The sequence below is a fragment of the Convolutriloba macropyga genome, chromosome 1 (assembly GCF_964194025.1).
Source record: "Convolutriloba macropyga chromosome 1, txConMacr16.3, whole genome shotgun sequence".
NCBI lineage: Eukaryota > Metazoa > Xenacoelomorpha > Acoela > Convolutidae > Convolutriloba > Convolutriloba macropyga.
Genome location: NC_134468.1, coordinates 79,183,596 through 79,208,743, shown reverse-complemented (window position 1 = coordinate 79,208,743; position 25,148 = coordinate 79,183,596). Strand labels below are relative to the sequence as shown.

General features: G+C 33.2%; 1 protein-coding gene across 1 annotated transcript in view; it reads right to left on the bottom strand.

Moving 5' to 3' along the window:
* The window catches only part of LOC142344274 (muscarinic acetylcholine receptor M2-like), a 66,516-nt gene that overhangs the window by 24,777 nt on the left and 16,591 nt on the right, over positions 1-25,148 (bottom strand). The gene's annotated exons all lie outside the window — the stretch shown is intronic.

The window sequence follows — 25,148 nt, the reverse complement described above, 5'->3', positions numbered from 1 at the left end:
CAACGCCTAATCTAAAGTACTTCTATGAATTAGCCGTGTCTACAGAAAATGTAGAAAAAACCTACAATAAAACATTGGTGAAAACGCAAACATTGTTAATATTAAGATCAACAAATTCAAAATCAGGACATTCAAATTATCGGTCAAATTTTACTAAATTTAAAGTTTTATAGCACATCAACTTTTGCTGACGAATTAGATGTTTATCCAGTATTTTTAGATGGCCAATACTCTGCTCTTGTCTTGGTTCACTCAACCTATTTCTTTTCAATAAAAACAATTTAACTGAAAAACAACATGCACAGCTCAAACTTCTCATAAAAAAACGATTATCAATCTCATACTTGTTTGCAATGTATTTGTATATGAAGTCGCTAACACTAAACCAAATTGTTTTTTTTTGCTACATGCCTGCAAAATACGCAGGGGGAGTTTAAGCAATGGCGATGCATTGTTAGTTATGCAAAAAGAACAAACTTCCTTTCGAGCAGAAAACATCTAAAATTTTTTTTGCATTTTCATAAAACTTATTGGCTCAATTTTCTTTCAAAGCTCTTGATGAAGAAATACTGAGCATAAGAAACAGAAACTTGCTCAAGACATTTTGAATTTCCGAAAATTTAGTTATGTAACTGAGATTTTGTAATTCAGTGATGAGACTCTTTCAGACCTAATTCCATATTAAGAGAATAATTTTCATCCTAAGATTCGTGATTTTCAGTTTTTGCTCTAATTTCATTTTTGAAGCCATGCATAGCAAATATACGGAATTTTGATTTACTAGATAAACTATCTTAGTAGATCATGGACTATTGTACTTTTTTCGAAATTTATTAACTTGCAGAATACTTGCTAGTAGGTTACGCTATACTGTACCCTACAATAAAACATATATGGTCCTTCGTACATCAGACCATTCGTGAAAAAATTTCTCATGCTTGTCACAACAATTATTACAGTGTTGATAGCGCAGTTTACAACGTCACAGATTTGCGTTTGGAGACTTGTATATGAGGAACGTGTGGAATCTAATGAGCAATGTTTCAGACCACTAATCTTTATCTCAGTATGATTTCTATGATGGTCGTCTTTATTGTCCTAGTATGTTTTATTAGTGAGGCCGTTTTTTAAAGCTCAATGTTCAACTCAAGTTTGCTCAAGATTAGAAATCAGAATGAATCTGCTTAAAAGTTCAAGGGAAGATGGCAAAAGAAAGAACCAGATCAATTGGCCAAAAAACTGGGAGTCTTGAACAAGCGTTTTTTAAACACCCAAAGAAATTTTCAAAAAAGGTATTGAACGTAATGCAATTTAATTTATTCTTAGATTCCTGTTTGATATTGCTGGCCATGCAAGACTAAACAATTTTGTGTTCGCTAACGCTGCCAGTAATTTTGTTGAGCTTGCTAACGTTTTTAAAACTTAAATTGTAGTACACTTGTACATCTATAGCATAATATTATATAACCTTACAGTTCATGAACTGAACCCCTATTTTCTCAATTGCAAAACCTTAAAAACGAAAACTCTACCTTTGCCGCAAATCGAATATCAAATCGCACGTTCTTTCCCGCGAGAACTATTCCAATTATTGCAATACTCTCATTTTTGATCAGCTAATAAGACTTATAATAATAATTGTAATAATAATTATTATTATCGACAGTTTTAAACATGTGATGCCTATGACTTATAGCATTTAAAGTTGTGCGGTGTTGAAGCAAATCAACATGAGCTAATGAAAAACCAATTCTCAAATTGATGCGTTTGAATAAATATTTGTAATAAATTTTGCATTATTTTCCGCAGACTTTCCGTTAATAACTTTCTTTGATCTTCTAATAGAAACCCTATAGATGATTTTAAGAATTAGACAGCAAAGGCGAAGCATTTCTTTCAGTTTTATTGTAACCTTTGAAGATTTTTTTTTCGATTTGGACTCTTCAGCATAGAAGGATGGCTTTCGTTGATTTTGTTTCTGCTTACTGAAATATATTTTTTCAAATTGTGAGCCAAATAATTTGAAGTTAAACATTAAGCGTACTTTTTCACAATATTTTGTGAGACAAATACGAATTATGTTAGTTCTTTCATAAAATGAAGAGTTAATTCAACAAGGCGGCTCGGTAATGTGCGATGCCACATAAGGTTCCGACCCCGTTCATCCACAATTTTGGCTTAATTGTCTACCAAATGAGGAACAGATAGAGAAACCCAAAAATTATTTTTTGCGAATCCCAAAAAAGCCCAAGTCTTTTTCAAAAAATTCTGTATGAACGATAAGATAGCCTCCAAAACAAATAAATCAGTGGAGTAAAAATTGATGCATTAGATTGCTGTAATATGTCAATATTAAGAAAGCGAGTCAAGACGAACAGCAAAATCAAACAACAACAACAACAAACATTAATTACATCAAAAAATTTATGTCCCCCTTAAAAACTAAATTTAATAACAAAGTCAACATACCGTCCGATAAATCACCAGAAATAACAAAAATAACATATAAATCACCAGAAAACATATGCTACCAGACCATAAAAAGGTTTGGTAACAATTATACAAAAAAAAGAACAAAAACAGTAAAATAAAAAAAATTAACTTATTTTTTTGAAACAGTTAACTTCTAAGTAATAAATACCATTAGGAATCAATTATTATTACCACAAACTTACGATTACCACTGCTTCTATAGAAGAGCATTAGGATCTGCCCTTATTCATTTTTTAAAGCGGCTAAAAAGAACAACAAACAACAAACAAAATTTCTATTGAAACTTGCCAGTAAACGCTGTCAAAACCGTCAAGCCATATTTTGGCCCTCAAAATATATTCGACTGTGCCTTCTTCAAGCAGCGATAATGTAGTATGTGGCCATTCATTAGTAAGACTAGGTAACAAGTAGGCAAAAAAGCGAAGTGCTAAAGTATTTAATACTTTTAATTTTTTTTTCGAAACAAAATTACATTCAATGTCATGAAAGGCATGAATTACAAAAAGAGCTATTTAAATAGGGTCGTTTATTCATGGAAAAGAAGCGCTGTAATTATCCAGAATATTTCTTGCATCTAAAAAAAGAACCTCAAATATGACAAAAATCAAATTAATTTACTTTTTTTTTGTGAAAAACCGGTGTCGTTGCCAGTAAGGTCATAACAAATTCTTTAAAAAAAAGATTTTGGGACACCAATCCCTTTTATTCCCTTGACACCCATAATGTCATATTTGACCTGTAATTAACTAACGAGATTAGGTAACAAAAAGAAACATAAAAAGAACAAAATTGCGAAGTTAAAAAATTTTTTTTTTAATTTTGGAAAACGATTGTTTTTAAAGTCATGAAAGCCATCAGCTAACTACTAATATCAGAGTATCGGTTTTTCTATTCTTCCATGAAAAGCCAATGAAAGCTATCACCATACAGGAAATTTCATACAACCGAAACGACAAAGTATAAATGACAGTTAGAGACAAAATCAAAAAATTCAATTGATTTCTTCAAGAAAGAGGCCTCGAGGCCGTTAAAACGATGATGTATATCTTTCAAGATTTTAATATGTTCAATTGTGCCTTATTCTGAATGCTATTAAGGTGACATGAGAACTGTCAAAAATGTGATAATGTCACAAAATTAGAAAACGTGAAAAACTGGCAAATATCAAAACAAACAAAAATCTGAAATCTTGTGGTATCAAAGCCAGAAAACAAAAACTTTAGGCTTAAAACTGCAACCGAGAATAAATGTTTAATCAGTAGAATGAAGAAGCAGTTTTTCTTTGCTGACACTAAGCTGGAAGTTGAATAACTTAAGAAAAAAATGGAGGAAAAGTTAATTAAGACATTATTTATTGAAAAGTCAAATATTTTTAAAAAAAGAAACGACCATAAACTTTCAATTAAAAAACTAAATGCATTAGCTTGGAGCTGCTTAGCAAGCGAATTGGTCGGACCTCTCACTCCTGAGCTTTGATTTGATTTGTTCTGTTCTTTATTATTAAAAAAAAGTCTTTTTTTTTTTAAAAAAAAAAGACCGACTGATTACAACCCGATTTTTTTGGATTGTAACAGTCCAAGAATGGGCCAAAACTAGCCCTGCTAAAACTTATTGTCCGTTAGGAACAATTGATTTTTCGAATGTTGTAGATATAGATAATTTGTTAGTTGAAAACTCAAAATAAAATTCTGCATTTTTGATAATCAACGAGTAAAGTTAGCAAAAAACGGCAAAGTTTTAACTACAGTGCACTCTCGGCGGACTCTGAAGTAGAAATAGCCCCCCTCTGAGTCTACAAAGATTGTATGGGTGTTGTTTGGGGGTGTACTATCGGCAAATTTAATCAAAGTGAACTAAAGTAGCTTATTTCGTGCTGTTTTTGATGAAAAAGGATAAATTTTGAAATGTTTATCCAGATTTTTTGACCAAAAAAATTAAATCAAAACAATCAACAATGCTTGTTCGTCTTCAAAAATAAAATCCATGACACTATTCTTTAAAATTATAACAAATTTTAGCAAAATTGACGAAAATTTAGGCAAAAATTCCGGAAAATGTGAATAAAAACAACGTGAATTCACTCTTCTTTTCTCAGAAGTTTAAACCTCGATAACTCCCTGTAGAAAACGAAAATTAAAAAAATCTTTTAAATTCCATATTCTACGCTTGACGAGCTTTCTAATGATACCAGTCTCAATTCTCTACGATGAATATATCGAGCGGCGAAAATTCACGGAACAAAAAAAACCCATTTGAGTATATAGTTCCTCCTCCCTCAAGAGGGTCGGAACAAAAATGAATAGTTAGCTCAGCAAATACTAGAACTGCTAAATTTATGTATGAGATGTCAAATTAAGAAACAATAAAGCTTGGAATATATAGATAATAAAAGTTTGGAAGATCAGATGGAATGATCAAGTTGATCAGATCTTGTGTTCGAATTGTTGGTTCTGTTCAAATGGTGAGGTCTAAAATAGGGCTAAGACCTATAACAGTGAAAAAAGTGCGAGGTGACATCAACATTGGTCAATACCCATTTTGCACTGCCTGATTTCTTTTCACGTTGCAGAAAGTCATGAAAAGCAGAACAAATACTTTTTACAGTAATATTTTCAGTTCCGGGGTCATTTGAAGGGAAGAACCAGAACTTAAACGTGCTCACTTTCAAAACTGAGACGGGCTGTAAATTCCAAAACAGAAATCTGGGATTAAAAGTTTGCTTTGATATTGTCTGGCGTCTGTTTATCAACTCCAAAGGTGTACACCAGTTATTATTGTTTACCACAACCGTGTCGGTGTAAACAAAATATTGTTGTTTTACAACTAAATATGCATAACACAAACACTTTGATTTGAATTATCCATGAAGGTAAAGGTAGGCATGTATGTTCTGATTGTGTGGAAACAAATAAGCCGCGTTGCGCCTTTTTGGAAGGATAGGCTTCTCTGCCCCCCCCCCCCCTCCCCTCACGCTCCCCCGCCCCACCCTAAGCCCATATACTTTCTCAAAGCAAACATCACATCTTGAGCTTTGAAGGTTTATAATTTCAACTCCCTTTAGCAAAAGGTATTTTTTCACGGAAGAGAACTGCATTGAATAAGACATACAAAGATATGTTGTCGGGTAGGAATTGATAATTTGATCCGATCAAAGCAGTTTTCCATTACAATTAAGAAGGAAAACTAATTGAATAGACGGTTATCCTAAAGCTGAAAGATTAAAATACTTTATTTTAGAAATCGCACGCTTGAATAAAACAAAACAAATTTGTAAATACTATTTTGTACTAAATCTTGATAATGTGGGTATTTTTCAGGCTTATTTACAAAAAAATAAACAGAAATGTGCGCAAAAATATATTTGCTCTTATGAACATCAGATTAACGGTCGCAAGACAATACTATTAATGTAAAAATTGGCTTACTTCCTGTAAAAAACCCACAGCTTAATCAATTGGGATAGAAATTGTATATACCCTAAACTACAGTAATTTTAGTTGGGCTACTATATTTTCGTGTAGGTATATAATAAGAAAGAAAAATCACTGTGATGGAAAAAATGTCTAAACAACATCGCAAGCCAAAGGCAACAATTTGTTTGTAGAAATGCTGTAGGTTTATACTAAACAACCTTTCAAGCAGTCGTAAAAAATTCTTCCTCGCATTTATGGGACAAAATATAAAATTTTGCAGAAAAAAAATTCCTAAAACAGGGAAAATCATAAGAAAACTTGTTGGCTATTTTTCTGGCACAATAATTTGGGGTTTTTGAATAAGTCAAATCACTTCATATTATCTTATAATCATTAAATATTTTTAAAGTTAGAGTGGAAATGAAGCAATGTGGGCGTGGATGACAATTCATGCTGCTCGTCACTAACTCAAAAAAGTAACTAAAATTTTATTAAGAATATTATATTAAATTAAACAAAATGGGAATAACTTCTCAAGTAGACAAAACTCAACAAAAACAACAAACAATTCAAGTATTGATCAGTTTTGGATTGATGTGATACTGTTTCTGACGCTCGTGTTTCAGAATATCAGGCATAGAGGACACGTGTATAGTTCAGATCTGCTGTAAGGAAGCCCATTCCAACCATGGAAAACTTCGAGACGGGTTCTAACAAATATGCAAGCAAAGGATTAATACAAAAAAAACGCTAAACTAATTGGATTTTAGTTAATTTTATGCACAGTAAATTCGGTCATTCATTTGCTCTGTCAAAATTTTTGACAAGACTAAAAGTGTTTTTGAATACTATTGGCTCATGTAGATTTTTAATCAACATCCGGAAAATTTTTGATATAGGTTAACTAAATAACTATGTGTAAGGTTTTAAACATTAGAAGCTGTGACGACAAAAGCGAAAAGAGACAGTTGATGTTCTGCGCTGAATGTCAACCTAAATCTATACTTAAGATTTTTTTTGAACGAAATAAGATTATAACGATCTTAGAACATACTTAAGAAAGCTGAGTCAACTCGAATCTCGAAAAAAGTATTTTAATTGCTTCTTTTTTAAAGCATAAATTATTGCTTGAAGTGTTTGAACTTAACCTCTTATCTTCATTTTTTTAGTCATGCAAAGTTGCTAGATTTAAAAAGATGCGTAAATTTTGTTTCTGATTTTTGAACCTTTTCTATTCAACTCATTGAATTCTTGGCAAACTCATATGGCAAAAAAACATAAAAGCACCATCATCAGGTGGTTTTTTTTATTCAAATAAATTTGCCTGTTATGTTGAAGAAAACTTGAAACCTATATTCTGTCCAGCTTTTTTGCTTTATAGCAGTTTTTTTGCGTTTATTGCTTTTATGAACTAAGTTGGTGAGATCTTACAAGATCAACTTTCTCTTTTTCACCTCAGATTTAAAAAATTTGTTAGATAACAAAAGACATGTAATTAGAGTTGTATTCTGTAAAGAAATTGAATTTTTCTTTTCACTTAATGGTTCTACCTTACAAAAAAATGGATTTTGAGGACAATTTAAAACAAATTTTACATTGTAAAAGTAAACAATCCGAGTCAGTTGGAAAAAAGAGCGCGGAATTTAGAAACTTGTTGTCTTGTTTAGATAGAAGTTTCAGTTTTTTGCAAAAGTGGTCTGTAAATACGCACTGGCTTTGGTAGAAAACAATGACACAATTTCATTTTCTTAAACAGTACTGACTGGCGAGATTCCATATGATCGTAGAATAATTAGCATTATTGAACTCTTGTATGCTCAAGTAAGATGCGTTAGAGATATTTTTTGCAAATAGGTTTGCTTAAACATAGTTGCTTGTGTTGAGTTGCTGAGAATTCAGGAACTATTTTAGCCTCTACCTAAAAACAGCACAGTACTTTTGATTGAACAATTTTGTTATGAGAAGTATCGTTATAGAACGTATTTTAAGACATTAGACTACTGAAACCCATACTAACAAGAAAATTCTCCTAGCCACAGAAACTTGATTCTAACAACTAACCTCCAACTGTTTAACTCAATTGTACCAGGGTCATAAATGATTCTCATTAAATATAACGAAAATAGAAATTCACTTTCGGGATTCGGCGCTAACATCTAATCACATTACAATCAAGGAAAACATTTTTAGCTAACCTAAATTTTTCTCTGTATTTTTTTGCTTAGATAAGCACTATAAAAATGAGCTCATTTTTGGATTATTTCATTACTAACTTTTATTTAAAATTGAACTTATTGACTTTTTTGACCCCTGTGAACGCTCACAACACAGCGATAAACATGTATGCTCCTTAAAAATACAACTGATGAACTTCTTTAAGCGATATTTTTTGGTTATCATAAGGAATGGTCAATTCAGTTGTCATGCTGATTTCAACAAGTCATGGAACAACAGTTTATTTTGATTAACCAAATGATGATTAATTAATTTTTTGAATTGCCTATCGAGTTTTTTCCAAATTACAGCCCATAGTGTTTTTTCATGCTGTTCAGTGCAAAAACAGACTAAAAATTCATTATAATCATGGCAAATACAGTTTCTGAGGTTCATAATGTTCTGAAGAATCCCAGAATTTTACTCTGAATTTTATCATGAAATGTCTAATAAGTGTCATGATCAGAGCTCTGCGCATAGTAAAAATCATAATGAAATTTTTATGATTCAGTACTGAATTTTAATGACGCTCAAATCCGGGAAGAGATGTGTAAGGTTTGATTTGTTTTGATTACTTTGTCTCCACTATTAGGGACTAGCTGAGATTGGTTGTTTGCGGATTTTTTTAAACTTTTATTGTTTGAATCTGTAGCTTTAATTTCCGAAAGTCATGAGAATATAATTGAGAGATTGAAATCGGGCTGGAATGATCAAAGTGTGAAAAATGTCTGTTCAAAATTCAGTCACTTCATCTAAATTCTCGAATAATAGATCAAATTACGTTTGATTTAGACATAATTATCCTCAATTAAGACAAATTTTAAAATCCGGGCGGAACAATGTATGAATAACATTAAAATTGTGTTACAAAATGGGAGAGACGGAGAGAACTTGGGTTAAAGTGCGTTAATCGATTAGTAGTGATGAAACAGGACACCAATAATTTTGCAGCAACATCATGCTATCATCCATACGCATCACCGAATCTTACAAATGGCGCCACATTTGTTCTCAATCCTTCATATAAGAAGGCAGTGTAGAACAAGAGTTGGAGTTTGTTTTGGGCCATTCGTGCCGGATATTGCGGACATTTGAAAGATAGGATAAGACGCAAGTGTTTGCAAGCTAATGAATTCTTCTTTCAAAAGGATGGAAACATCTATTAACACAATGACAGGACCGGAAAAGCCTGATCCAACATATATTGCTTTGCTTCAAAGTTTGCAAATTTTTGCGCAATTTTGGGCAATTTGGTGAGCCAATAGTATATCATGGTAGCGGAAACCAGGGGGGAAGGAGTCACGTTTTCCGGTTTCTTGTTAGGAGAAGAATTTTAGTTTAGCTCAGGTCACAAGAGTTCAATTGGTTAATTGTTTTTGTTCTTCTCTTTTGAAAAATGAATAATACACTGATAACATAAATAACTTGAGAAAATTGGTTAAACGGTATAATGCCTGGTATAAACCTGCACTTGATTATCATAGATGCTCAGAAATGAATCAGTAATTTTCAAGTGTAACATTGCTCAGACAGAATGTGATTATTTATAACGATGCCCTCAAGCTGATTATAGATAATTGACGGCTGTCCTAGAGCATGGAAGCTAAAACTTTAAACCCTAATTTTACCGAATATTTCCTGAACGGTCAATCCGCCATTATTAGTTCAATACTATATATATAAGCAATAGAGTGAAACTTTCAAATGATCAACTCACGGTTCTGGAAACAAAAAAATAATTGAAGCGATTGGATCTAACGAGGGAAACGACACTGAGTTTGGGTACTTTAATTGATTATGCGGATATAAAAACGAACTACTAGTACCTGTCTTTTTGAGCCAACACAAACAAATAGGTACGCGGTTATTTATGGACAACATGGAGAACGACCGGTTTCAATGATATCTGAGAAAGGTGGCCTTGTGCACTTCTCGGTTTCAAACTATTCACTAAGTGATTCATTGCAAATAAGCAGCAGGCCAGGCCAAAAATATGCGTGTCAAAAAAACTTATAAATGATTCATTTACCGCAAAATTTGCAGTCTAAATATTGAAAATTGGGACATTGTTTTGCGCTGTTGTTCGTCTTGTTCAGTGCCGCTTAACAATGCCGGTAAAATTTGAGAAGACAAACACTCCATGTCAAAATGGGGGTGTTTTAGCATTGGGTGCAATGGCAGGATATCATTTTTCTAGGCCACAATAAGAGACAGGTCTGAAAAGACTGGTTTCCAATTGTAGAACTATTTATTTTTTTTCGTTTACCTTTAAGTTAAAAAGAGATCACTACTTTCTTCTGTATTCTTCAATGATTAGGCAAAATCAGGGCGCATTTTAATGATTGGGCATTTTAATTTTTTATAACGTCTGTCTGGATTATGTATCAGCACAAAGAGATCTTATAACAAAAACTAGCACTTCTTGCATGGTGATGATTCTTCAAGTAATAACTTTCATGATAACCTTTTATTCATTACAGACTAACGCCCCTACCAAATTGATCTAGAACTATATTAGCACAACTTCCACAAAGTGAGTGATTTTGTGGAGTATGATGACAAATTTTGCCACCACATTCCACACTTTGTGTTTTGTGGACTACGATAGCTTAGGATTGTGGAAAATGATGACAAAATTTGTCACCATAATCCACAATTAGGTATGTGAGCATGTTTTTGGTAAATTAAGCTGATCTATTTAGCGTTGATTCTGCTGAAGCGCCACTAATACGTCCTCAAAGCTAGTTGCATTTGCCAAACAAATCTGATAACTGATTTTCGGATATTTAACTTGCTTTCTATTTTAGCTGTGAAAAGTTCCCTAAATTAATCTAATTGCGAATTTTTCATCCTATATTACAAATACAAACAGTCTGTTTGACCCTTCCTATCTTTCCCTAATATTCTTTGCTGTAAATGACACACAGTTAAATGTTGGAAAACGTTTCAGTTCTAAATAACCCTAAATATTAGGTTTTTTCGGAATATGAGTTTCAACAGCTGAAGGCAAAATTTGAAGTGATTGCTAACAACTTTCATAAACAATATTTTTCCAGAAATTATTAACTATGTATCATTTTTCAAGAAGGATCTTTCGGAAATTAATATTTACTGATCGCTTGTCATAGAGAGGGATTTTTCGATTTTCTAGAGAGGGAATATATTATAGCAATTGCTCATTAAGACAAATTATATTTTATTCTATACTGATTTACTTTTTCTGCTTTAGCTTTTGGTCTTTTAGGGTTTGATCCAAAAAAAATTGAATAGTTATTTCACTTTTATCTAAATATTATAAAATAAAATTGATAGCAATTAATATAGAGAAATTTTGTTTGTTATTTGCATAGTTTGTTCTCCTGCATAAATATATATCATACAATCAAATGTATCGAGTACAAAAATTTTTTTCACAGTGTAGTTTGTGTTACTATGCACTGTGTGATTTGAACTTTCCAAAACTGTCGACTCACTTTTGGTTTCAAAGTGTTTGGCAGTCAGATTCTTGAATAAATATAATTACTTGGTTAATTGTGGATACTAAGGGACATAGCACAAGTTAATTTAAAACTGCAAAAAGTGGAAGATCGTTCTTTGGAATCTCAGTGACAAATTTTGTCACCAGGTTCCGCAAAATAACCAAATTATTCAGTTTGTGGAACTTGGTTTCAAAAAAGTGGAGCAACTTCCAATAATTCGTCCATAACCATATTTCAATTTTTTTCCAATTTTACATGCTTTAACATACTTTTTGCTGAAAGCGATTGGTGAAATGGACCAAATAATCCGGCCCAGTTTGATAGGGGCGCTAGTTAGTACTGTTGTTTAAATATTTTCATTGGGTGAGATCTTATAATCTAATGAGAGATAGGTTTTCCGTTGGACCTTTCAAGATTTTACGATATAAACCTTCTTCTTTTAAGATCATGTAATCTAAAATTTCTATGCTGTAATATGAAAATACGGCCAAACTTTATCTATAATTCTAATATAAAAGATAATATAAACTACATAAAGCTCAGAAATTTTCTTTTTGATATCGATTATGAAAAAACAGCAGTAGCAGAGCTTTCTAAGAGAATCGGTATGTGCTATGTAATGATTCTCTGATTCTCATTGCAGTATTTGGTCAACTATGTATAAAACGGTTCTACTTCATTTCACCCCTATTCATTTAACCCCCTATCATTTAACCCCGATTTATTCACCCCTCTATCATTTAACCCCTCTATCACTTCACCCCTCTATCATTTCATCCCGCTAATTAGCAGTAGACATTAAAGGCATGTTTTGTCATAATTAAGTGCATAGATGAATCCCACGTTCGGTTGTGATAGTTTCATATCAAGTCCCACGTGCCACTGAGGCATGGCCATGGCCCGCGAGGCATGGCCAAATGATTTTATTGCTAATTTAATAATCCTCATTTTATAGGGATTAAAATCGGGGTGAAATGATAGTGGGGTTAAAAGATAGAGGGGTTAAATGATACAGGGGTGAATAAATCGGGGTTAAATGATAGGGGGTTAAATGAATAGGGGTGAAATGAAGTAGAACCTAAAAGATAGAGGGGTTAAATGATACAGGGGTGAATAAATCGGGGTTAAATGATAGGGGGTTAAATGAATAGGGGTGAAAAAATGGGACACATTATAAAACATTTCAACCAGTGGGTGAGTTAAATACCCAAAGATTTAATATCAGTTTGCTAAGGAATAGTTTTGCCTTTTTGATTTACTCATGCTTCTAAACGGCTAAGTTAAGATGTTTGAGGCTAAAATACAGGTCCGTAAAAGTTCCAAGATGCAATCATTGTCTTATCAAGATCTCACAACATGAAACTATAATTGACAGCTCTAATAAGATGTCCTGTAAGATTTTACACAAAAATCTTTTGTCTAAATAGAATTACCGTCTTAATAGATTTTAGAGTGGCCGTTTACTGGGGTTCATTTAAAACGCTGGGGGTGGCGAAATAGAATAGATCCCAAAAAATACATGTGCAGCTGTGATTCCGATTGCGATTATTCATAACAAAGCTGCTTCATTAGATGTTTAACGTGAGTCGCCGCATTGGCCATACAATTCAATTTATCAATTGATCCGGCTACTTTGATCAAAATTCACCTTAACAAACAAAAACATTTTAAATCTATTTTAATGTGTAAATATTGCACCGCGATTCTCTCTTTGTAGTAGCAAAAGCTATTTCAAAGACAGCAAAATGACAATCAAATGCGTTGCAAGCTTTGGATGTTAAATTCGCTTTGATAATTAAAACATGAAAATGCGAATAAATGTTTGCAAAAATTAAAACCGAAAGCAGAAATTGATCTTTTATTAGATTTGAAGCTGGTTTGCGGCATTCCAGCGTTATAAACGTTAATTTTAATTGTTAACTTTTTAACTTTACCGCTCAATAGTTTCTTTTAAAGTGTTCGATCGGTGCCGTTGGTGCCCCTAAGCTTTGTGGGTGCATATTGTTTGTAACCCAACCCCAACACGTTTGAGCTCGTGTTCTACAACGAAGTGTGTGTGTGTGTGTGTGTGGGGAGGGGGGGGGGGGGTAAAAGTATTCATTGTCCATTAAAAAACAAAACAAAAACAGGCATTTGATTAACCGTAGAAATATACCGCCAAGCCAAAAACAAAAAGGAAAACTTTGTTTATTTTGGGACCTGAAGTTAGGGTACAAGTAAATTTTCAATTGGGCCATTTTAGCATGAAGGCAGGAAGCAAAAAAGGAAAAAAATATCTATTTTGAGACCAGTTTCGAGCGATAATTGAAAACGAAATCTGAGAATGGCTACGGTGTCCAATACGCATTATAATGTTATTTTTTCACAAATATCTCAAGCTAATTTGAAGATTAACAGTCTCGCTATCTCGCAGATTACAAAATTTAGAATGACCTCCCGGTCAATAATAATGCGGCAGTTGAATTTTCATTTGAATCTATCTTCTATTTATACTAAGGTTTAATTCAAAAAAGTGAATCGGGCAGTATTTTGTGGACAGGATTTGGTTCTAAATATAAGCTCTTAGAAATCGCCGCAATGTTCAAAAAGAAGAACTCAAAGTAAGTGCCCCCTTGGTTGTTATAATCCAGTAGAACTTGAAAAAGATTCTCGGAAAAAGGACCAACTTCGAGATTATGACCAAAAACATTATTTGCGACAACTCTTGCAAAGGTTCGGATAAGACAAGTAATTACTGTCATAGGACAAAATTTTAGACAGCTTTGTGGTTTTTACGCAAAGGCTATTGTGTAAAATTTTTTCATCAAGTGTGACAAACTATAAGTGTGACAAACTTTAGCTATAAAATATAGCCAATGAGTTCTCCAGAGCATCTCAGCTATATTCAAATAATTGAACAGAACCTCCTAAGTCAAAACAAATTTACAACAAGACGCAAATTATAAGATCTAACAGAGGCATAACTCAATAAGGAATGGGCTGGATAATTCAAACTGGATTCATGTGGATACCAGGAAAAATTCACATGATGTAGTGATCATGCTCAATTTATTTTGAAAGGAGTCCCGTTTTATCAACTTTATTTGTTTGAACCCCTACTAAATCACCCCTCTATCATCTTAGGCCAACTTTAACCCGTTATACAATTGGTACTATTGTCATTGGCACTATAATCTTTGGGACAGGTAGCTAATCCACGGCCCGAGGCAATTGACATGAAATTATCACATTAGAACATGAGATTAAATATTCTGGTTAATTATGAGAAAACTTGATCGTATTGCCGCATGCTAATTTGTAGGATAAAATGATAGAGAGGTGCATAGATGTGATCGGTTAATTGAATCGGTCTGAAAGGAGGAAAAATGCTTTTGAAATCTTGAGTTACTATATTTCAATCTTGAAAACTGCGCGACAACTAATTGACTCAGCAACCACTAACTTGTAAGTTGTAATTTCACACCAAAAAGAATAGAAACTGATAAGAAAGACCACAGCTTGGAAGACTCTTGCATAATTATCTCTCATTAGGTGAGGCCTACAAACACCGGCATAGATTTTGAGATCACATGAGAGACCTGCGAGATTGAAAAAATTTTAACAAATTTGAAACAGTTTAAGCGCAAACTTTGAAAAAATTGCTGAAGATTGTTGCCACAAGTGAAGATGAAGCCTTTTCACTTCTGTTCTGCCTCGTTCTGATAAGCTTAAACAATTTTTACTGAAATTATTCTTAATATAAGAAAATTTACGATTAAAATAACCTAAATATAACCAGCCATATTATCAATGGAATTTGTTGGTGCCTTGGCTGAGTATTGGTATCGAAAAAATACATTGTTTTCTATGATATAGAGATAATTTAAAATTTTAAAGGCAGTAAAGAATATCAGAGGTAACGATTCTGGCCCTAGTGGTGTTGTTCCTTGCAAACTATTCATGATCATGATAATTTTTACATGTGTGGGTTTCTTTTGAAATTTCTACAACATTGAAAAAAACATCTGATCTTTACAATGCAGTAACCAGACCAAATTGAAAACAAAATCATAAAAATGATTGTCCATATTCTCTTTGATGTGTTTTCGATATTATGCAAAGTAGGCAACTAACACAGGCACTGGCACATTTTTATAACACGGATGTTGGTGGCATTGCGAATCTGCGCTGAATCAGTCTAAACACATACCATTTTATGTTGATGGCTAGTAAGCTGTTCATATGATAATATACACTGGTTAGTATTGAATTTTTATAAAATTTTACTGCAAAAAATATCTTCAACCTGACTCCAGCATACAAGGTTTGCTTTATCTGCGATACGAAATTCGGCGTGTGTACTGGTAACTTTAAATTGCGTAGCAATTCACAATTACTAAGCTTAGTGGTAATTAACAGCAATCTAGCGTGAGTAAAAAGAGCGTGTACACTAATGCAGTAATTACTAGTTAAAATCTACAAAAGTATGAAATTACACTGCTCAGAAATAATTTCGGTGCATGAATAGTTTTTCAGAATAAACAGGACAACCTGAGTATGGGCGAGCTCAATGACCTCATTTCTTTTATAGTGAGGATATTGCGCGCATATAGAAACCTAGAAAACACAATGTTTCAGAACTGTATTTCGGTTTTACTATTGATATATGCGGTTCTTAAACCAGGAATTCAATCAGGAAATACAAATTGGATCTCATATTATTTAGTCAACAATCATGCTACATCGACAAAAAACTGATAAGTTTCAGCAAAAACTGTATCTTTGTTCGAAGTAATTTTCTCCCGGAGTATTAACATGCTACACACTTTTTTAAAAAAAAGTCGATTCTAGTCACCTTTTGCCCTTTAATGCGGCTAAATTGCGCCATTTTGTTGCAATTCAAAATTTTGAACTAACCATATTGTTTCGCTCTGAACTTATTAGAAGAGCTCGTCAATGGATGCCAATAGCTCAAGCCCTTAATTCGACCAATTTCACTTTAGCTCAAAGTCTGGGAAATTTTGCATATTAAATGTTGACGGGCACACTGTAATCAAGTATTTGACGAGAGATTGTTCATCAAGAAACTGTTTTCTTTTTTAAATTTTTAAAAAAGATTGCACACTTTTTTCATGACAAACCGTGCAAAATTATTTCAAATGTTTTTTTTTCTTTAATTTGTTTTCTTTGTATATTTTCAAAGATCAAATTTGTTTTGTATGTTTTGATGCAAAAACATCGCATTTAAGTATTGCCAATATGATCTCATCTTTTTTATAGCCTGAATTAACATTTATTTCCGATAATTACATTCCAAAACTCTCTAATACGGCCTACTATACTCTCCTACTCATTGCTGAAATTGCGGTGCTCGGAAAACGTAGACGAGATCTGAGAGCCATATGCTCTTTGCAGCCCCTTTTTCACGGGTTTCAGCTTACCTAAAGAAGTAAAGTTTGTTCATATTTGAGCAAAATGCATTTCTCAAATGCTAACATAGCGAACCTTTGAAGTTTGCACGAGCATGAAAAGAATAAACTTTATATCATGTATGCATGAATAGTCCGTTCTTTATCAGAAATTTTTTTCATATTTTAATCGGCTGACCGTTTTAATCTTAAGGGAAACTATTGTAAAAAAGTACTTTCAATCAACGCTTCGGTTTGTGATGAAAACGAAATAGCGTTTTGCATTGCGGAAAAAATTTAATTTTTGTAAGTTTTAGGGGAAGAATAATTGGCTTTACAGGGCGGGAGGGGGAGGGGGGTGGTCAATAACCGAAAAAGACTGTTAAGCTTATTATCTTATTGTGCTCGAACAGTAGGAACATCTTTGTTTGAACAAGCCGTTGTGATAATCCTGAACTGTCCTTTTTTCGATTGTTACTCATTTTGTTTTTTTTACCAGTATTTATTTTTGCACCCGTTCTATTCAAATTTTTATATCCTTGTTTTTGTTTGTCAATTGTTTGAGTATAAAGTAGGTTTCCCCTTTTTCGAATTTATAGGGCAGCGATTTTTTTATGTTGCTTTACTTGCGTAAGGCTTTATTGTATTATCTTTTCTCTTAATCTTTTCACTCACTATTTCCAATCTGAACGTGACCCGATAATTTGTTCAAACAGAGCGCGTCTTGATCCTGGCTTGACTTTCTTAACTCAAATTGAATCACAGATTCTCAAGCCGACCGCCTCACTTTATCGAAAATTTATGTTCTGCTGACTGAAAAAAAACGGTAACTTTGTGCTTTTAACTAGAAGGCACAAAATTTTCTTAAAACAGATTCTTTCAATTTTCTCTGACGGCCATAACGCCGAAGCACAATTGTAACAAAATTTCGCGCATTCAATTCAACATACTCGCGCCACAATCTCGTGGAATTTACTTTTGAAGACACGTTACAGCAGAATCAGCAAGCGAAAATGACCGCATCTTGTAGACATTATTGCTACCGCTCAAGTGTTATGTTTACTTTTTTAGCTTTCATTGGCTAGTATAGTTGTGCCGAATAATTTGAACATAAACGCCAATAAACCGTGCTTAGTTTTCAGCTGATTTGACCTTACGATTTGACCTCTTAAACTGAAAGTTTTTACGCTTGAAAAATTTTTCAGTCTTAAAAAATGAGGTTTTGTCTTTAGTGATCTTTCGTCTAAATTCGCCAAATGGTTTTATTAAATGGACATGCTTTTGAAGAATGGTCAAAAAGCAAAGCAATCTAAGCAGACAGCATATATTAGTAGAGGATATCGAGCGATCGCCGAATTGGCCGACAGGAGGTTTAGCCGACAACCAAATTTTGATAACTTTACAAACCCAATCGCTATGTTATGGTTGTACAAACTAGTGATATTTTGACTAATAATATATGCCGACCAATCAAATCAAAGTCATTATGGTTAAATTTCCACGTTTTTTTTCTGTCGGCTTAACCCCCTGTCGGCTAATATTCTTAGCAGGATGATAGCGGCCATGGTACAAGAAGAGAATTGTATAGCTGGTGTAGCTTAAAAGGGATCGCGGCTAAAGTTGATTAAACTTCAGACGGGGTATCCAGCGATTAGTGGACGCTAATTCATTGATTTGCGCTTTGGGACAAAAGAACAAATGAAAAATTAACCAACACGCCGAACCTTCAATGAATAGAAACACAGGACGCAATATTTGCACAAACTTGGCTCACAAAAGAAATCATTGTTAGCCAAGAATAAATTTAGACTACAAAACTTGAGAGGAGAGAAAAGCTTATTGAAAATGGAAAAATTAATGAAAGACGCTCTTTAGGACTGTTCAATGCTTAAGTGAGCATTATCAGATATTGTTTTGGCAATTTTTAAACCCACCCAAACACAACCTCAGTTGTCGCATGCCACCCGCCATCACCAGAAATCAAAATTTTGTCAATAAAACCTATTTTGCGCTCCCAAATAAAATTTCACTAGCTAGCAAAAACCAAATCTCGCCAGATCCTAGTTATCAACCCCAGCCCAAAAAAATAGTGAATTAACCAGGTAAATAACATGATTTTACCAAAAATTTCAAATATACAGATATGTTGAAGATTGCTTCAAATATATCAAACTAAATGAATAATTAGTACTTGCGCTCTTTGAGAAGAGCGTCATTTTATATTTTACATCATACGATTTTCGGAATCAACGATATATGTGATTGAAATTGGCAAGCGAAAAAAAAATTGCGCTGAAATTACATCATGCAGTGCCGATCAGATCTAACTTAACGTTCGTGACAAATGCTCAAACAGCGCAAAGTGTGACCCAAAAACTGCCATTCAAAGAAAACATCGAAATTCTAAGGTCGAATTTTAAACATAAAAAATGAAGTAATTTTCAGTGATGGGTGCAGACTAGCAGCGCCATGCAAAAACGCATATTATTGCTCATTTTCATGGCGGAAGTTTCTAGGAGTTGTCTCGGTTCCAACCTGGCAAATTAGATTGCAAGACAACCACGGTTAACGGATTAAAGCTTATTTTCACAAAACCAAATCTCCGTTTTTATAAAGTCTTACGCAAATAATATAAGACAAATTTTACGCAATTATTAAAAAAATTATTGAAATAGAGCTGTTTTGTCTGAAAAATTGTGATAATTAAATCGGGGCGCTAATGATGACTACGAATGTCCCATATTATTCTTGTTCAAAAACTTTCATGCAGAACTCGCATTTCAAAACCAGGCTGAGGTCCGCGCTCAACAAGACTCATAAAAAACAAATCCACACGACTTTTGCCTACAAAAATACCCAGGCATACCACAATCACCTATGATCAACATTTTGACACGTTTAAAGTTTCTGTGCGCTTACCTGCTTGTTCGAAAATCCTAATGAAAAAGCAGGTCCAGACCAAAATGGGATATGATCCAGACTTTGGTTTGTTCGGGTTATGAGAATACTCAGGTACACCGAAAAAGTCCATGATCGAGAAATGGCCTCGTTTGTTTTTTTATGAAAATGCTGGGATCATTTCCATTTGTGTAACCTTTATGCGCCCTCAGTTAAAGAGCCCGCGCCATTACAAGATAATTCATTAACTAAAAATATGACACGTGCGTCTGGGGGGTGGAAATAATATGCGCCCACTAAGCTGGGGTAGGGGGCTTAAACGGAAAGGAGTCAAAGACTAATCATCAATGAAGACTTAGAAAAATTTTTCTCGTCTATGGGACAAATTTGGTGAGTTACTAAAATTAAGGATAAACGTTGATGTATTTTATTGGTTATCGAAAAAATAAAATGTCTAAGAATTATTTCATTCTCACATCACTCTTTCTTTCTGCTGCCGTCTCTAACTTTTGCGTCCTTTTTTTCCATTATAGCTGCCAGGTGCCACAAAAGCGGCAAAATAGTTTCGCGGCCCGTTAATTAAAAGTAGAGACAGACGCAAAGCCGAGTTTATTTACTTAAAATGGTATAAAATAGTTTTCAAAAAACAATCAATAAAAAATCTAAAAAGTTCCGAAATCACTACAACTTTATTTACTTTTCGAAAGTCAAGACACAAAAACATATATTATCTGATCAGAACCTAAACGAAAACTCATTTGCAAGGTAACAGGAAGGTTGTTAAACGTACAAAAGAGAAAGAAGCCCAAACACAACGAAATCCAAACCAAACTTTAAACAAATAGCAAAAATAAGTTAAGGTCCTCAGAGCCAGTTCTTATCTTGAGAAAAAAAAGGATTTTTTGGTTTTTAAAAGCGAGAAATCAAAAATGACAAAAAATTGAATAAAATTTGAATATGCAATTGTCAATAATTTTTTCGTGTTTAAAATAACTTCAACCCACATGTACTTATAAAACAGACAATAAACGAAATTTTTGTTTGCAAAAGATCTCTATAAATTGCCAGGAACATGAAATTAAATGCCTTTTAGGAACATCTCAACAAAACAGCTACAAAAATATTATAAATTACACAAATTTGTGCATAAAAACTTCCAAAAAAGAATATAGGCCACGCTGTCAATTTCAACTCAATGAGACCATTAAAAGTACTACAACTAGATGTGGAATCTAAGAGCAATTTTTTGGCCAATGAAATTTCATTTTTATGCCTTCTTGAAACTTCAATTTTCTGCCAAGAATGTCTTAACACATTTTACAAGAAAACAGCACCAATACAATCCGACTTTTTTACTGTGAAACCCGCAATAACTGCATTCTTCGTTCAACTCGCAGAATTGAAGCCATAAGAAGTCTGATCAAAAAAATAAAAATTTTGTTGTATTCGAACTGCATTTTTAATTGAAAAAAAAAACAAAATGAACTCTTTGTTATCAAAATATTTGTCGTTTTTGTTTAATTATTTCAGCATTTTTAAAAACAATTTTTACAGCAATTAGCAAACAAAACTGTTTACCTAAATGTATCTAAAGAGTTGTTTGAGAAAAATTGTTCAAAAAAACCTGTGATACCTTTTTTTAATTAATGGAGTATCCCCCAGCCATTGGAAGAAGTAGGACAAACATTTTTTGGCAATTTAGAAAATTGAAACTACTAGAAACTAAAAGACCGTTACGCTGTTAAAATCAACGTTTCAGAAGCTTTGATATGATATCGTTCATTTTCCTCTAATATGTTCAGAATGTTTTTCCCATGTGTTCTGATAAATGTTCCGCAATTTTCTGAAAGAAATGTTGGAACAAATAGGTTGAAAACTGCGGAGCCAAATATGTGCCTTCAAAGTTCAGGAAAACAAGTTGCCTAAATTATTAGTTTAATTGATCAGAAAAGTTAAGTTAAATTGAAGAAAAAAATTTCTCTAAAATAAGAATTCCTGCTTTACAATATTTTACTAGCTGAAGTGGAACCAATCGTTGGAATGAAAGATTATATGAAAGTCTTTTCGTGTTTTTAAACTAAACTAAATGACATAAAAACCCATTTGGAAATGAAGGAACAGCATTATACGCTCTAAGTATATATTTCTAATTAACTTGATTCAATTATATTTAATCACAATCCATTAAAATAAATTTATTGTCATTTCAATTAGATTATCACCATTTCTAGTTTTCGCGTCCCTTCAAGAGACTTAAAATGCAATTATTTGATGAAATTTTCATCTCCATCAAATCCACCAAAATTTATTTTTAACTACAAATTTGAAGTACGAGCAAACATGAAATCTGTTATTCCTGTTTTTTTTTTAAGAAAAACAGTTTTGTAAACATAGTCCCATGTACATGAGGGAAAGAGTTCCAAACGTAGCTGGTTCATTATATTTTCTCAAGTATCAGTTTGTAATTTATGTCAAGCTGTCAAACGACATGGCTCTCAGACCAAAATTGACTTTGAGAAGTTTACCTTAAAGGTTCTCAAATACGCCTACATGCTGAAACATTTTCGAGTTTCTATTTCTCAAGTGCCATTTGGAATTTCGTGATTTATTATGCGCCGCCATCGCTATAAAATATATATCTGTCAGTCTCCGTTTTAACTTCTCAGAAAACTGTCTAGTCTGAGCTCGAGAATTTATGAGGGGATGTGTTTATGGTAATTTGAAAAATTAAGGCCTCGATAAATTTCGGCCTGCATTTGCAAAAATAAAAATGATACCGAGCAATTATTTTGCTCATCGAGCTAGGCATTGTGAAATTAATGCTGGGAATTATTTCTATTTGTTGATTTGATTATGAATATCTAAGACAGGAAGGTTATGTCTATTTTCACTGACGAATAGATGAACTGTAAAGAAAACGGTGGGTCCCCAATTTGCATTTACTCTGTATAAATGCTTTCTTCTGTTTATAACGACTTCAATTTAACCTTTAAAATTAGCCCTCAAAAGTTAATTAGCTGAATGAATTCAACATGAGTTTGAGTTTGATAGTTTATTAACTTAAAATATGAAAAATATACGATTGAAAACTTCAGGGTTTTTGGGGCATGTTTTTATGTAGGAATATGGACCCTCCGATTCTGTTTTATGGGCCTAGAGTTCATGATCCCAAAAATTGGTAGAATATTCCAGAAAATTCTTTATAAAAAATGTCCGTCAGTTTTTGAGATCATGCTCTCTAGGCCCAAGAAGTGAAGGGTCCATATTCCTACTTTAAAAAAATGCCGCGAAAAACCCCGCAGAGTTTAAATAGAATTCTTTCAATTTTTGAGTTTGAGTTAGTAAATTATCAAACTCTAACTCATTGGTGAGTTCATTTAGCTATGAGGATGAAAACCGAATCAACGGGGGGGGGGCATGACAAAGGGATGGTGATTCAGACGAAATAGTTGACAGAATTCTGAAAACTCTACTGTTCAGAGTATATTCTGACATGATCATAATACGAAACCGAGTAAGTTGAGTTCAAAACATAGTATGATTCAGTAATGAACTAGTCTGTATAGGTGGTAACTCTGATTTTTCAGTGTCTGATCAGAGATAGATTGATTCATCAAAGGAATTTATACACAAAAACAAAAACATGTTAAGGCTAAACAAATACAAATTTAACAGACCAAACACAGTTCTGGGAACTTGTGACTATTTTTTTAACTCCATCAAAAATTCCGTCATCATGAAACATTGCCTTTGTCTATTGTACTAATTTGGCATAATTTTCTTTGGCCGCCGTTCCCGTCCGATTAATTGCAATTTTCACCTGGGAACAAACGCCTTATTATGGTGATCCAACAGCGAGAGAGACAAAATAGTGGTGTAAATATATTATTACAATGTTATCATAAAACTCAATGCCGAGTTGAAATAAATAGGGGGGGGGGGGCAAAAATTCAAAAAAGCCGTATTTCATTCAGGGTTTGTTCAAGCATTTTTGAATTGATATTGCTTTTCATTTTCCCTCAATTGCATCAATTTCCCAACTTAATCTTGATACAAATGTTTTTGACATTGCTGACGCGGCTTGAAAAATTTGTCTATTACCTGTTAGGCGCAGATCTGAGAAGCAACAGCGGCGTCAATCACGTTCTAGATTTATGTCACTATAACTAATTGAAAGCCTAACTAGCCTGACAAGAGGAAAATATGCGTTAACATATAACTGTTTTTCTTTTATTATCACAAGATCGTATTTGGTTCGAATGGGCGCACAAAATAACTCTAAAATATTGAGTTTCAGGATTTATCTTGATAATTCAGTACTGACCAAACCACTGATCAGTTAGATCGATGCAAAACTTAGAAAAATACAGTTTAAAAGAAACCATTTCAGAATGAGCTATGCATTTTTCGTGGTGCATTTTTAATTGGAAAATAAGTTAATTTACTTGGTTATAATTCTTATAAATTTTGGATCAAAAATGGAAAATGTTCAAACGGAAAAGGTTGAAAATGTCTTTGAGATGCCGATATAATTAGATAGTGTGCTGGCGCCAAGATTGACGTTTATGATGGTTTATGAGGTTTGACCGAGAAAGCATCAATTCGAAAAGTTTACATTTTCAAAATGATTTTGAAAAAGTCCAAATGTACTAACTTGTGGTACTGTACTTGTTGTCGGGTGCAAAAGAATAGAAAAGCATCTAAACTATATGCGAAAAATACCAAAATATAATGAAAACTAATGCAAACTAATGAAATTCGCAAACTGATGAAATTCGAGATGAAAATCTCATGACAAGCCATATTCTATACTGTCAAGAAATCAAAAAACAAAACTGTTTGCTGAAAAAATTTAACAAAAATTGATTTAATCTTGTGTCTAAACACAGTATCATTGGAGTTCTGTTTGACTAGCGGCCACTGAGACTATGAGATCATCATTTATAACAAATTGTACAGGCTTCAGACAAAAAAGATGGAAGTTTTTGGCAGGGGAAGCTCTGCTGAGATCGAAATATTAGAAAAGAGCAAATGAAAATAGGCTAAAACTGGCATGCATAAATTTGATCTGCTACAATAACAAGAAAAATGCTTTTCTAACACTTTTACTCGAGAAAATGTTTCTAAAAATATGTTGCCAAAACATTAATTACAATCGGACTGCGTGACACAGAATGGGGTGACACAGATTTATTCATCAGATTTTTGGGTCAAACAAAGAGCAATTTAGTTGCCACTCAATGAGAGGGGGTAAATATCCTTAA